This window comes from Dama dama, chromosome 3 (assembly GCF_033118175.1).
Source record: "Dama dama isolate Ldn47 chromosome 3, ASM3311817v1, whole genome shotgun sequence".
Lineage (NCBI taxonomy): Eukaryota > Metazoa > Chordata > Mammalia > Artiodactyla > Cervidae > Dama > Dama dama.
Window position 1 is genome coordinate 23,510,871 of NC_083683.1, and position 13,090 is coordinate 23,523,960.

Genomic DNA, 13,090 nt, shown 5'->3' on the forward strand with positions numbered 1-13,090 from the left:
GCTGGAGAAGTTAAATCTTTAGGGAGCTTGCATTTGGGGAGGCAAATGCTAAACCTATGTTTATATCCTCACCATTTCCTGAGAAGGTATACTCTTTGAAGAGACTAAAATGAAGATATTGCCAAGCCAACATTAAAAATAGGAGCATGTTTGGAACATGCACACTCATTCAGCTCTGAGCACTTCCTGCAGACGCCCACAGCTCTCTCCAGCTTCTATCTGATGCAGCAGAGGCAGCACATCCCTTTCCTAAAGAGGCTTCTCTTTGGCTTCATATTAACGCGGAGACCACTGATGCTATTTCTGTGTCAGCAGCAATTCCTGTCCTTCCTGTGTCATCCAAGGAGCCCTGAATTCTTTCTGAATAAGAACATGCTAGTCCTGTCCACACTGGCAAGGGGCAGCCAGGGGTAAGGGGTTAGGGAAGGGGAGGTGATGGGTGAGTATTTTTTTGAAAGAGGTTCAGCATGAACTCAGCAGATTCACAGAGTAGGTCGAAGTACAAGGCAAATCAAAATTTGGAAATACAAATTTGTTTTCTGCTGCTATTTTATTTAAAAAACAATCTTTTTTCTAATTTCAGGGAGAAAAAATCAGCCTAAAATCAACAATTTGCTTATTTCTGCCAGTTCCTGTTTTACTTAGCAATTTTCTCTTTGCCTTATTCTGAACATACATTATTATCTTTGCATCCTCATACTCTTATTAGACATCTGAATTAGCAATCATTTGTTAAGTGTTCTATCAGTTAGCTCTTGCCGTATAACAAATTACCCCACAACTTACTTGCTTGAAAAAACAAGCACTTATGTAGCTCTTAATTCTGTGACCTGAAAAGGTGGTTCTTCTCCAGGCTGTCTTTGCTGTTCTTTGCTGGGCTTATGTGGCCTGTGATCGCTGCTGGTGGGACTGTAGGCTGGCTGGCCTACGTCTGGCTATTGGCAGGTGGCTGACTGGCACCCGGATGCCAGGGTACCTCGAATTTTCTCCTCATATCCTCTCATCTTTTAGCAGGCTAGCTGGGGCTCCTCAACATGGTGACCTCAGGGTTCCAACCCCAGTGAAAGACAGCAAGGCCTCAAGTGCCAGTCTCTGTCTGCTGTGAAGTCGCCTATCTCCTCATCCAAATCCAGTCCTATCTCCACGTTCAGACTCCACGTGCGGTGAAACAGACTCCACCTCTTGATGGGAGGAACTTCAACTTCCCATCGAAAGGGTGTGCCTAGACAGATGTGGGGAAGTGATGGCCATTTTTGCAATATAACCCAAGGACCTAGTTTGTGAAAAGTTTTCACATTTAAAAAACAGATGAGGCATCTGCCATGGTGTAATGACTGGAGTTTATTTTTCATTTTAGCCTTATGTTGTGACAGAGTTCCAACCCAGGCAAATCCACAAAACCTCATCCAGCAACACCAATCCATACTTTCCTTTCACCATGTGAGCTTTCGGGTTGTCCTCAGAACTGGCTGCGACTCTGAGCCACTGAAGATGGACCGCGGTGCGGTGAGTGCGGCTGGGTGGTCAGTAAGGAAACATGGCCAGGCTGTCAGCACAGGCTTCTCAGCGAGCCTCTACCCTCCCGTGATTCCAGCACGGGTTCAAAAGTGACAGACATGGGACACTGGTCTCACGAAAGCGGAGGTGGAGTCCCTGAACAAAAAAAAAAAAAAAGGAGCTCATTTATTTTGTTTTGTTTTGGTTTGCTTATTAGCTTTTTAAAACTCCATATATGAGTGAAATCAAAGTGCTTGTCTTTCTTTGACTTATTTCACTTGGCATAATATCCATAAGGCCCAAACCAAATCAAAGCGAACAGCTACAATGAGCAGCAGTGGTTACCGCAGGGGAAGGGGTGGGAGGAGAAAAGGGTAATGGGATGAACTGTACAGTGAGGAATGAAAACTAAATTTTTGGTGGCAAGCATGTTCTAGGGTATACAGAAGTATAACATGATATTCTACATTCAAAATTTACAAAATGTTATAAAACAATGTTACTTCAGTTAAAAAAAAATGTATGGGTGTCTGATGTTGGGAAGAGGCATACTTGGTGAGGGAAAGAAAGGCATTTAGCCAAGACCCAACCCTTGGATAAGACACGGAAAGTGAGACAAACTCTGTGGCAGGTCACACAGCGAGCTCACGCTCCATGTGATACTGTCCGAGAGTCCTTCCGGCCGAGGACGGCGGCAATTACAACTCGTCTGCACGTCAATGCAACATGGCCCTGTCTTTTGATTTCCTTATAATGAGGGAGAATGCTAAGACCTTTTCTCCCTATGGAGAAAATAATAGCAAACAAAGCAACAGACAAAGGATTAATCTCAAAAATACACAAGCAACTCCTGCAGCTCAATTCCAGAAAAATAAATGACCCAATCAAAAAATGAGCCAAAGATCTAAACAGACATTTCTCCAAAGAAGACATACAGATGGCTAACAAACACATGAAAAGATGCTCAACATCACTCATTATCAGAGACATGAAAATCAAAACTGCAGTGAGACACCATTACACGCCAGTCAGGATGGCTGCTATCCAAAAGTCTACAAGCAATAAATGCTGGAGAGGGTGGGGAGAAAAGGGAACCCTCTTACACTGTTGGTGGGAATGCAAACTAGTACAGCCACTATGGAGAACAGTGTGGAGATTCCTTAAAAAACTGGAAATAGAACTGCCGTATGACCCAGCAATCCCACTGCTGGGCATACACACCGAGGAAACCAGAATTGAAAGAGACACGTGTACCCCAGTGTTCATCGCAACACTGTTTATAATAGCCAGGACATGGAAGCAACCTAGATGCCCATCAGCAGATGAATGGATAAGGAAGCTATGGTACATATACACAATGGAATATTACTCAGCCATTAAAAAGAATACATTTGAGTCAGTTCTAATGAGATGGATGAAACTGGAGCCCATTATACAGAGTAAAGTAAGCCAGAAAGATAAAAACCAATACAGTATACTAACGCATATATATGGAATTTAGAAAGATGGTAACGATAACCCTATATGCAAAACAGAAAAAGAGACACAGATGTAAGGAACATACTTTTGGACTCTGGGAGAAGGCGAGGGTGGGAGGTTCTGAGAGAATAGCATTGAAACAAGTATACTATCAAGGGTGAAACAGATCACCAGCCCAGGTTGGAAGCATGAGACAAGTGCTCAGGCCTGGTGCACTGGGAAGACCCAGAGGGATGGGATGGGGAGGGAGGCAGGAGAGGGGGATCGGGATGGGGAACACATGTAAATCCATGGCTGATTCATGTCAATGTATGGCAAAAACCACTACAATATTGTAAAGTAATTAGCCTCCAACTAATAAAAATAAATGAAAAAAAAAAAAAGATCCACCCTCTTAAAACAAGGGTTTTGTTGCCCCCTCCCCAAAAAAAGACCTTTTCTCCCTATGCCATCCTCTCCTCACCCATGAACAAGTTTCGCAGATTGTGGTTTTTAGACAATATTCTCCACTTCTTCAATTTCTCAAATGGCCCATTTGGTAAAGGCCCCTGATGGGCATAGAAGAGATAGATCCTTTTCTGAGATGCAGTAAGGTTAGCTTTACTTAGTGTCTTCTAGGTTTCAGTGATGGACAAATAACAGTGTGTTGCCTGAATATTCCATATACCTCAGTTTAGGAAATCTGGGAGGGAATAAATGTAAAAGCAGAGCTTTGAAATTAGGAGGTTGGGAGTAACTTATACACACTCAGTTCAGTTCAGTTTAGTTCAGTCACTCAGTCATGTCTGACTCTTTGCAATCCCATGAACTGCAGGACACCAGGCCTCCCTGTCCATCATCAACTCCCGGAGTCCACCTGGAGTCCACCAAACCCATGTCCATTGAGTCGGTGATGCCATCCAACCACCTCATCCTCTGTCGTCCCCTTCTCTTCCTGCCCTCAATTTCCCAGCATCAGAGTCTTTTCCAGTGAGTCAGCTCGTCGCATCAGGTGGCCAAAGTATTGGAGTTTCAGCTTCAGCATCAGTCCTTCCAATGAACACCCAGGACTGATCTCCCTTAGGATGGACTGGTTGGATCTCCTTGCAGCCCCAAGGGACTCTCAAGAGTCTTCTCCAACACCACAGTTCAAAAGCATCAATTCTTCTGTGCTCAGCTTTCTTTACAATCCAACTCTCACATCTATACATGACCACTGGAAAAACCATAGCCTTGACTAGATGGACCTTTGTTGGCAAAGTAGTGTCTCTGCTCTTAATATGCATCTAAGTTGGTCATGACTGCCCTTCCAAGGGGTAAGAGTCTTTTAATTTCACAGCTGCAGTCACCATCTGCAGTGATTTTGGAGCCCCCAAAAATAAAGTCAGCCACTGTTTCCCCAACTATTTACCTTGAAGTGATGGGACTGGATGCCATGATCTTAGTTAGTTTTCTGAATGTTGAGCTTTAAGCCAACTTTCTCACTCTCTTCTTTTACTTTCATCAAGAGGCTCTTTAGTTCTTCTTCACTTTCTGCCACAAGGGTGGTGTCATCTGCATATCTGAGGTTATTGATATTTCTCCTGGCAATCTTGATTCCAGCTTGTGCTTCATCCAGTCCAGTGTTTCTCATGATGTACTCTGCATGTAAGTTAAATAAGCAGGGTGACAATATACAGCCTTGACATACTCCTATTCCTATTTGGAACCAGTCTGTTGTTCCATGTCCAATTCTAACTGTTGCTTCCTGACCTGCATACAGATTTCTTAGGAGGCAGGTCAGGTGGTCTGGTATTCCCATCTCTTTCAGAATTTTCCACAGTTTATTGTGATCCACACAGTCAAAGGCTTTGGCATAGTTAATAAAGCAGAAATAGATGTTTTACTGGAACTCTCTTGCTTTTTTGATGACCCAGCGGATGTTGGCAATTTGATCTCTGGTTCCTCTGCCTTTTCTAAAACCAGCTTGAACATCTGGAAGTTCACAGTTCACGTATTGCTGAAGCCTGGCTTGGAGAATTTTGAGCACTACTTTATTAGCATGTGAGATAAGCGCAATTATGTGGTAGTTTGAGGATTCTGTGGCATTGCCTTTCTTTGGGATTGGAATGAAAACTGACCTTTTCCAGTCCTGTGGCCACTGCTGAGTTTTCCAAATTTTCTGGCATATTAAGTGCAGCACTTTCACAGCATCATCTTTCAGGATTTGAAATAGCTCAACTGGAATTCCATCACCTCCACTAGCTTTGTTCATAGTGATGCTTCCTAAGGCCCACTTGACTTCACATTCCAGGATGTCTGGCTCTAGGTAAGTGATTACACCATTGTGATTATCTGGGTCATGAAAATCTTTTTTTGTACAGTTCTTCTGTGTATTCTTGCCACCTCTTCTTAATGTCTTCTGCTTCTGTTAGGTCCATATCATTTCTGTCCATTATTGAGCCCATCTTTGCATGAAATGTTCCGTTGGTATCTCTAATTTTCTTGAAGAGATCTCTAGTCTTTCCCATTCTATTTTTTCTCTCTATTTCTTTGCACTGATCACTGAGGAAGGCTTTCTTATCTCTCCTTACTCTTCTTTGGAACTCTGCATTCAGATGGGTATATCTTTCCTTTTCTCCTTTGCTTTTCGCGTCTATTCTTTTCACAGCTATTTGTAAGGTCTCCTCAGACAGCCAGTTTCCCTTTTTGCATTTCTTTTTCTTGGGGATGGTCTTGATCCCTGTCTCCTATACAATGTCATGAACCTCCATCCATAGTTCATCAGGCATTCTGTCTATCAGATCTAGTCCCTTAAATCTATTTCTCACTACCACTGTATAATCATAAGGGATTTGATTTAGGTCATACCTGAATGGTCTAGTGGTTTTCCCTACTTTCTTCAATTTAAGCCTGAATTTGGCAATAAGGAGTTCATGATCTGAGCCACAGTCAGCTCCCGGTCTTGCTTTTGCTGACTGTATAGAGCTTCTCCATCTTCGACTGCAAAGGATATAATCAATTTTTTTCTGGTGTTGACCATCAGGTGATGTCCATGTGTAGAGTCTTCTCTTGTGTTGTTGGAAGAGGGTGTTTTCTACGACCAGTGCATTCTCCTGGCAAAACTCTATTAGCCTTTGCCCTGCTTCATTACATACTCCAAGGCCAAATTTGCCTGTTACTCCAGCTGCGTCTTGACTTCCTACTTTTGCATTCCAGTGCCCTATCATGAAAAGGACATCTTTTTTGGGTGTTAGTTCTAAAAGGTCTTGTGGGTCTTCATAGAACTTTTCAACTTCAGCTTCTTCAGCATTACTGGTCAGGGCATAGACTTGGATTACTGTGATATTGAATGGTTTACCTTGGAAACGAACAGAGATCATTCTATTGTTTTTGAGATTGCACCCAAGTACTGCATTTTGGACTCTTTTGTTGACTATGATGGTTACTCCATTTCTTCTAAGGGATTCCTGCCCACAGTAGTAGATATATAATGGTCATCTGAGTTAAATTCACCCATTCCAGGCCATCTTAGTTCACTGATTCCTAAAATGTTGATGTTCACTCTTGTCATCACCTGTTTGACCATTTCCAATTTGCCTTGATTCACGGACCTAACATTCCAGGTTCCTATGCAATATTGCTCTTTACAGCATCAGACCTTGCTTCTATCACCAGTCACATCCACAACTGGGTATTGTTTTTGCTTTGGTTCCATCCCTTCATTCTTTCTTGAGTTCTCCATTGATCTCCAGTAGCATATTGAGCACCTGCTGATCTGGGGAGTTCCTCTTTCAGTGTCCTATCTTTTTGCCTTTTCATACTGTTCATGGGGTTCTCAAGGCAAGAATACTGAAGTGGTTTGCCATTCCTTTCTCCAGTGGACGACATTCTGTCAGACCTCTCCATAATGACCCGTCTGTCTTGGGTGGTCCTACATGGCATGGCTCATAGTTTCATTGAGTTAGACAAGACTGTGGTTCTGTGATCAGATTGGCTAGTTTTCTGTGATTGTGGTTTCAGTCTGTCTGCCCTCTGATGCCCTGTCTCAGTGCCTACCGTCTAAATACACACTACTGTATATAAAATATATAACCAACAAGGGCCTATTGTATAGCACATGGAACTATACTGAATATTTTGTAATAACTTACACAGGAAAAGAACTTGAATAAGAATATATATGTATAACATATACTTTCCTGGTGGCTCAGTGGTAAACAATCCACCTGCCAATTCAGGAGATGCAGGTTCAATCCCTGGGTCTGGAAGACCCCCTGGAGAAGGAAATGGCAACCCACTCCAGTATTCTTGCCTGGGAAATCCCATGGACAGAGGAGCCTGGTGGGCTACAGTCCATGGGGTCACAAGCGAGCCAGACATGACTTAGTGACTAAACAACAACAACAACATATATATGTGTACATATTTGTATTTGTGTATAGCTGAATCACTATGAAACTAACACAACACTGTAAATCAACTACACTTCAATCAAATAAATAAATAAGTAATTTATATATATATATATATATATATATATATATATATATATATATATATAAACAGAACCTTGGAAGGGAATTAAAGTTCCAGGGACCAATGTCCTAGGGTTAGAAAAGGGCTCTTGTACTAACAATGAGAAAACAGAAAGAGAAATGAAGGAAACAATACCATTCACCATTGCAACAAAAAGAATAAAATACTTAGGAGTATATCTACCTGAAGAAACAAAAGACCTATACATAGAAAACTATAAAACACTGATGAAAGAAATCAAAGAGGGCACAAACAGATGGAGAAACATATGGTGTTCATGGGTTGGAAGAATCAATATTGTCAAAATGGCTATTCTACCCAAAGCAATCTATAGATTCAGTGCAATCCCTATCAAGCTACCAATGGTATTTTTCACAGAACTAGAACAAATAATTTCACAGTTTGTATGGAAATACAAAAAAACCTCGAATAGCCAAAGTAATCTTGAGAAAGAAGAATGTAACTGGAGGAATCAATCTGCCTGACTTCAGACTATACTACAAAGCCACAGTCATCAAGACAGGATGGTACTGGCATAAAGACAGAAATATAGATCAATGGAACAAAATAGAAAGCCCTGAGATAAATCCACATACCTATGGACACCTTATCTTTGACAAAGGAGGCAAGAACATACAATGGAAAAAAGACAGCCTCTTTAACAAGTGGTGCTGGGAAAACTGGTCAACCACTTGTAAAAGAATGAAACTAGAACACTTTCAAACATCATACACAAAAATAAACTCAAAATGGATTAAAGATCTAAATGTAAGACCAGAAACTATAAAACTCCTAGAGGAGAACATAGGCAAAACGCTCTCCGACATAAATCACAGCAAGATCCTCTATGACCCACCTCCCAGAATATTGGAAATAAAAGCAAAAATAAACAAGTGGGACCTAATGAAACTTAAAAGCTTTTGCACAACAAAGGAAACTATAAGCAAGGTGAAAAGACAGCCCTCAGATTGGGAGAAAATAATAGCAAACGAAGCAACAGAAAAAGGGTTAATCTCAAAAATACACAAGCAACTCCTGCAGCTCAATTCCAGAAAAATAAATGACCCAATCAAAAAATGAGCCAAAGATCTAAACAGACATTTCTCCAAAGAAGACATACAGATGGCTAACAAACACATGAAAAGATGCTCAACATCACTCATTATCAGAGACATGAAAATCAAAACTGCAGTGAGACACCATTACACGCCAGTCAGGATGGCTGCTATCCAAAAGTCTACAAGCAATAAATGCTGGAGAGGGTGGGGAGAAAAGGGAACCCTCTTACACTGTTGGTGGGAATGCAAACTAGTACAGCCACTATGGAGAACAGTGTGGAGATTCTTTAAAAAACTGGAAATAGAACTGCCATATGACCCAGCAATCCCACTGTGGGCATACACACTGAGGAAACCAGATCTGAAAAAGACATGTGCACCCCAATGTTCATCGCAGCATTGTTTATAATAGCTAGGACATAGAAGCAACCTAGATGCCCATCAGCAGATGAATGGATAAGGAAGCTGTGGTACATATACACCATGGAATATTACTCAGCCATTAAAAAGAATACATTTGAGTCAGTTCTAATGAGATGGATGAAACTGGAGCCCATTATACGGAGTGAAGTAAGCCAGAAAGATAAAGACCAATACAGTATATTGCATATATATGGAATTTAGAAAGATGGTAACGATAACCCTATATGCAAAACAGAAAAAGAGATACAGATGTACAGAACAGAATCTTGGACTCTGTGGGAGAAGGCGAGGGTGGGATGTTTCAAGAGAACAGCATCGAAAGATGTATATTATCTAGGGTGAAACAGTTCACCAGCCCAGGCTGGATGCATGAGACAAGTGCTCGGGCCTGGTGCACTGGGAAGACCCAGAGGAATCGGGTGGAGAGGGAGGTGGGAGGGGGCATTGGGATGGGAAATACATGTAAATCTGTGGCTGATTCATGTCAATGCATGACAAAAACCACTACAATATTGTAAAGTAATTAGCCTCCAACTAATAAAAATAAATGAAATAAAGAAAGAAGGAAAGAAAGAAAGAAAGAAAAGGGCTCTTGTGAGCTATTAATCCCCTTGGAAGGAGCTGACCCAGGGGGCCTCAGGTACCTGGCCCCTCAGCCCCTTCTCCATCAGAGCACTCTTCTTTTAACCATTTTGTATATTGAGATTTTGCAAAATATTTCTTCTGATGAAAGATATCTGAAGCAAAGACTTCATTTTGCAGGTGAGGAACTGGAGGCCCAGGGATGTGTGGTAACCTGGTCAGGGTCACAGTGGTTGTCAGATGCAGATCTGAGGACAATTCAGATCTCAGTTTCTAGGCCAGTCTTCTTTGTTCTACCACATGCCATCTTCCACTTCTCTGCTTAAGCTGGGCATATTCTTTTTAATAGATGCTCACTCGGATGGTACTATATATATTGCCAAAATGTTTGACACAGATCAGAAGATGAAAGTTGTTATTTCTCATTTGAACAATTGCTATGACATGATCTGGGTTCTGGCTTCAAATTCTTACCCTGTTTTCCACGAGCTGGGTGACTGAATTTCTCTCTGTTGCAGTCTCATTGTAAAATAGAGGCAATGACACTCAACAACTGCTCAGCTTTTTGTAAATAAGCAAGTAGCTAATACAGAATGCTGCTGTGATTATTGGTTTATTGCTTTGATTATACAAAAAACAGTTACTATTCATGCATTGTAAAGGCTCCACTACAGTGAATTGTCTCTTAACACTTTTGGAAAAACTAAAGCAATAATCAAAACAGTCACTATTTGTATGGAACATAACTTGAGTTAATCAAACCATGACCAAAGGACCTGTGTTGCCTGCAAACCATGCAGTCTGAAGGGCAATGAGAACTAAGGAATGAGCCTTGAGAAATTATCTGACTGTCCCGAATCTTATAAAGCCTGGAATACATATGAAAGGAATACTGGAGAAGAATTCACTGGGGCTGTCTCTTAACTAAGAAACAACACAAGCACCAGAAACTTCAGTTGGTCCTGAAATTCACTGCTTCCCATTTAGAAGCTGCTTCTAAACGTGGCAGCTCTCCCACTGCCTAATTAAAATGCCTTCCCAGAACAGCTTCAAATCTGACAAGGGTGAATTGTTGCCAAATGGGCCCCTTTCTTTGCTGGGCCTGTAGATCATTTGCCTCCAGCTCACAGGAACTGAGCCGAAAGTGAGGCATCAGAAGGTTTCAGTCACTGAGTAAGGACTGTTCTATGATGCTCAAATGTGGAATGAGCTCTGTGGTAGCTCAGATGATTCTGTAATATCAGTAAATTGGGCATAGCTATGCCACAAGGCAGGCAAAATGGTGTTCAGATGAACATGACTCAGGGTGTGCAATGGTTTCCAATTTATTTCATGATCGTGTAAAGCATCCAGATTATGTCAGATTATGTCTCTGTTCATAGATCATGGATTGGAAATCTTCATGGGGTAATGGACTGGTGCTGGGAGATCTGTGCTCAGATTCTGGCCCAGTTACTGAGTATCTTTGCTGGATTAAACTTTGGGCCTCTGTTTCCTCATCTATGAAATAGCCAGTGAGGCAGAAAGTTAGGTTAGGAATTTTTAAAGTACTTTTCCAGTTCTAATATCTTCTTAGTTTATGGCTGAAGGTAGTAACAACCAGGAGCTTTCCTTCTCTCTTTGGATATTTAAATTGTCTCATATATCAAATTACAATGGATTTAAAAATTATACTGAGTCTGTCACCTATTACCCACCTATGTAGTATGTTAAGGACGTTTATTGTTTTGATTACTGCCTGGGCTAGTGATTTAGTAAGAACTAAACTGTGCTGTAAGAAACAAAATCTGGAATTCCCTGGTAGTCCAGAGGCTAGGACTCTGTATTCTCACTGCTGAGGGCCCAGTTCAGTCCCTGGTTGGGGAACTAAATGCCCACAATCTGCGGGGTATGGCCAAAACAAAAAAGAGAGAGAGAAAGAAACCAAGATCTGACTACTGCAGTTTAAAAGCACAAGGTTTTCTTCTCTGACATAAAAGAACTCTAGAGGTAGGAAATCCACAAACACTGCGGCTTGATAAAGAAATTCCACTGCATGTGGCTAATCATCTCAAGTTTACCTCCTGTGAAGTGAGGTGAAAGTCGCTCAGTCGTGTCTGATTCTTTGCGACCCCATGGGCTATACAGTCCATGAAATTCTCCAGGCCAGAACACTGGAGTGGGGAGCCTTTCCCTTCTCCAGGGCATCTTCCCAACCCAGGGATCGAACCCAGGTCTCCCGCATTGTGGGCAGATTTTTGACCAGCTGAACCACAAGGGAAGCCTAAGAATACTGGAGTGGGTAGCCTATCTCTTCAGGAATCAGACTGGAGTCTCCTGCATTGCAGGTGGATTCTTTGCCAACTGAGTGATCAGCGAAGCCCAAGATTACCTCCTAACACAATATTATCGCTAGGATGCCAACCCTTGCATCTATATTCCAGGAGCAAGGGGAAATTGACAAAAGTGGGGGCATCCTTTGACCAGGGAATGCTGTTCATAATCTGGGCATGCTGCCATCCTAAATAAAACTGGGGTCCTGTTGCTGAGAAGAAATAGGACCAACCATCTGGCTCTGTCACAGCCAGTGATCTCAGCTGAATTCCTTGGCTAGTTCCTCAGTCCTGTATAGCTTTCTCCCAAATTCAAGAGCCAATCTAAACAAACTCCTATTTTTCAACACCTTTAAGCCATGTATGGAGCCTGGGAGGAAAGGCACTCTCTTGCTGACTGAGGATTTGAAAAATCATTTTCAAAGGTGAAAGGCAGCAAATTTATTCTAGTGTAGGTGCCACTTGAAGAACTTGCTATTTTTGAATTATTACAGTAAGAGTATTTTTCAGTTTTGCCTAGGAAATAAACTAATTTCCACCTTCCTAAAAAATATTTCAAAACTATTTAAAGTAATTCTGTTATTGCTATGAATAAGTTCCACAGCTTAGCAACAGAGAACAGGGGGGAGACATATAAAGCTTTTTCATTTTTAAAAAAATAATAGCTCACCCTCAACTTTGGATTAGGTAAAATAGTCACTTGGGCAAAGGGAATTCACTTCCTGTAGTTCTGTTTTTATCTTTGCTGCTAAAAACCCACAGGCTGCATTTCTCACTGGGGTATTTTGCTTTTTTAATAATCTTAGTTCATCCGACTTGTCAAAAATGCCAAAGAGGTATATGGGTCTTAAGAAATTAAAAACAGAACCCAATCAAAACCTAAGCAGACTGCAGGCTGAAGCCATTTTGGGACAGTGCTTCAGTTCAGACACTTTGGTTCTGGGTTCACATTTACCACAGAGCCCTGTTCCCCATCTGTGATAGTTAACTCTATGCGTCATCATGGCTACGTCACAGTAGTCAGATATTCGGTTAAATGACAATTTATTTTTTGTTTATTTTTTAATTGGCCATACTCCATAGCTTGGCGGCTCCTTAGTTTCCTAACCAGGGATCGAGTCCATGCCCTCTGCAGTGGAAGCACTGTGTTCTAGCTACTGGATTGCCAGGGAATTCACAAAAGAGTAGTTTAGATTTTGATGTGAAGGCATTTTTTAGATGAGTACATGCCTGCATGTATGC

The 13,090-nt window shown here is 41.6% G+C and overlaps 1 long non-coding RNA gene across 1 annotated transcript in view; it reads right to left on the minus strand.

The window, feature by feature from the left end:
- Positions 1 to 1,369: 1,369 nt before the first annotated feature.
- Positions 1,370 to 13,090, minus strand: part of LOC133041394 (uncharacterized) — a 30,250-nt gene continuing 18,529 nt past the window's right edge. The window contains exon 3 of the long non-coding RNA XR_009689236.1: positions 1,370 to 1,653. This is a non-coding gene — a long non-coding RNA (uncharacterized LOC133041394). The remainder of the gene's footprint in view (positions 1,654 to 13,090) is intronic.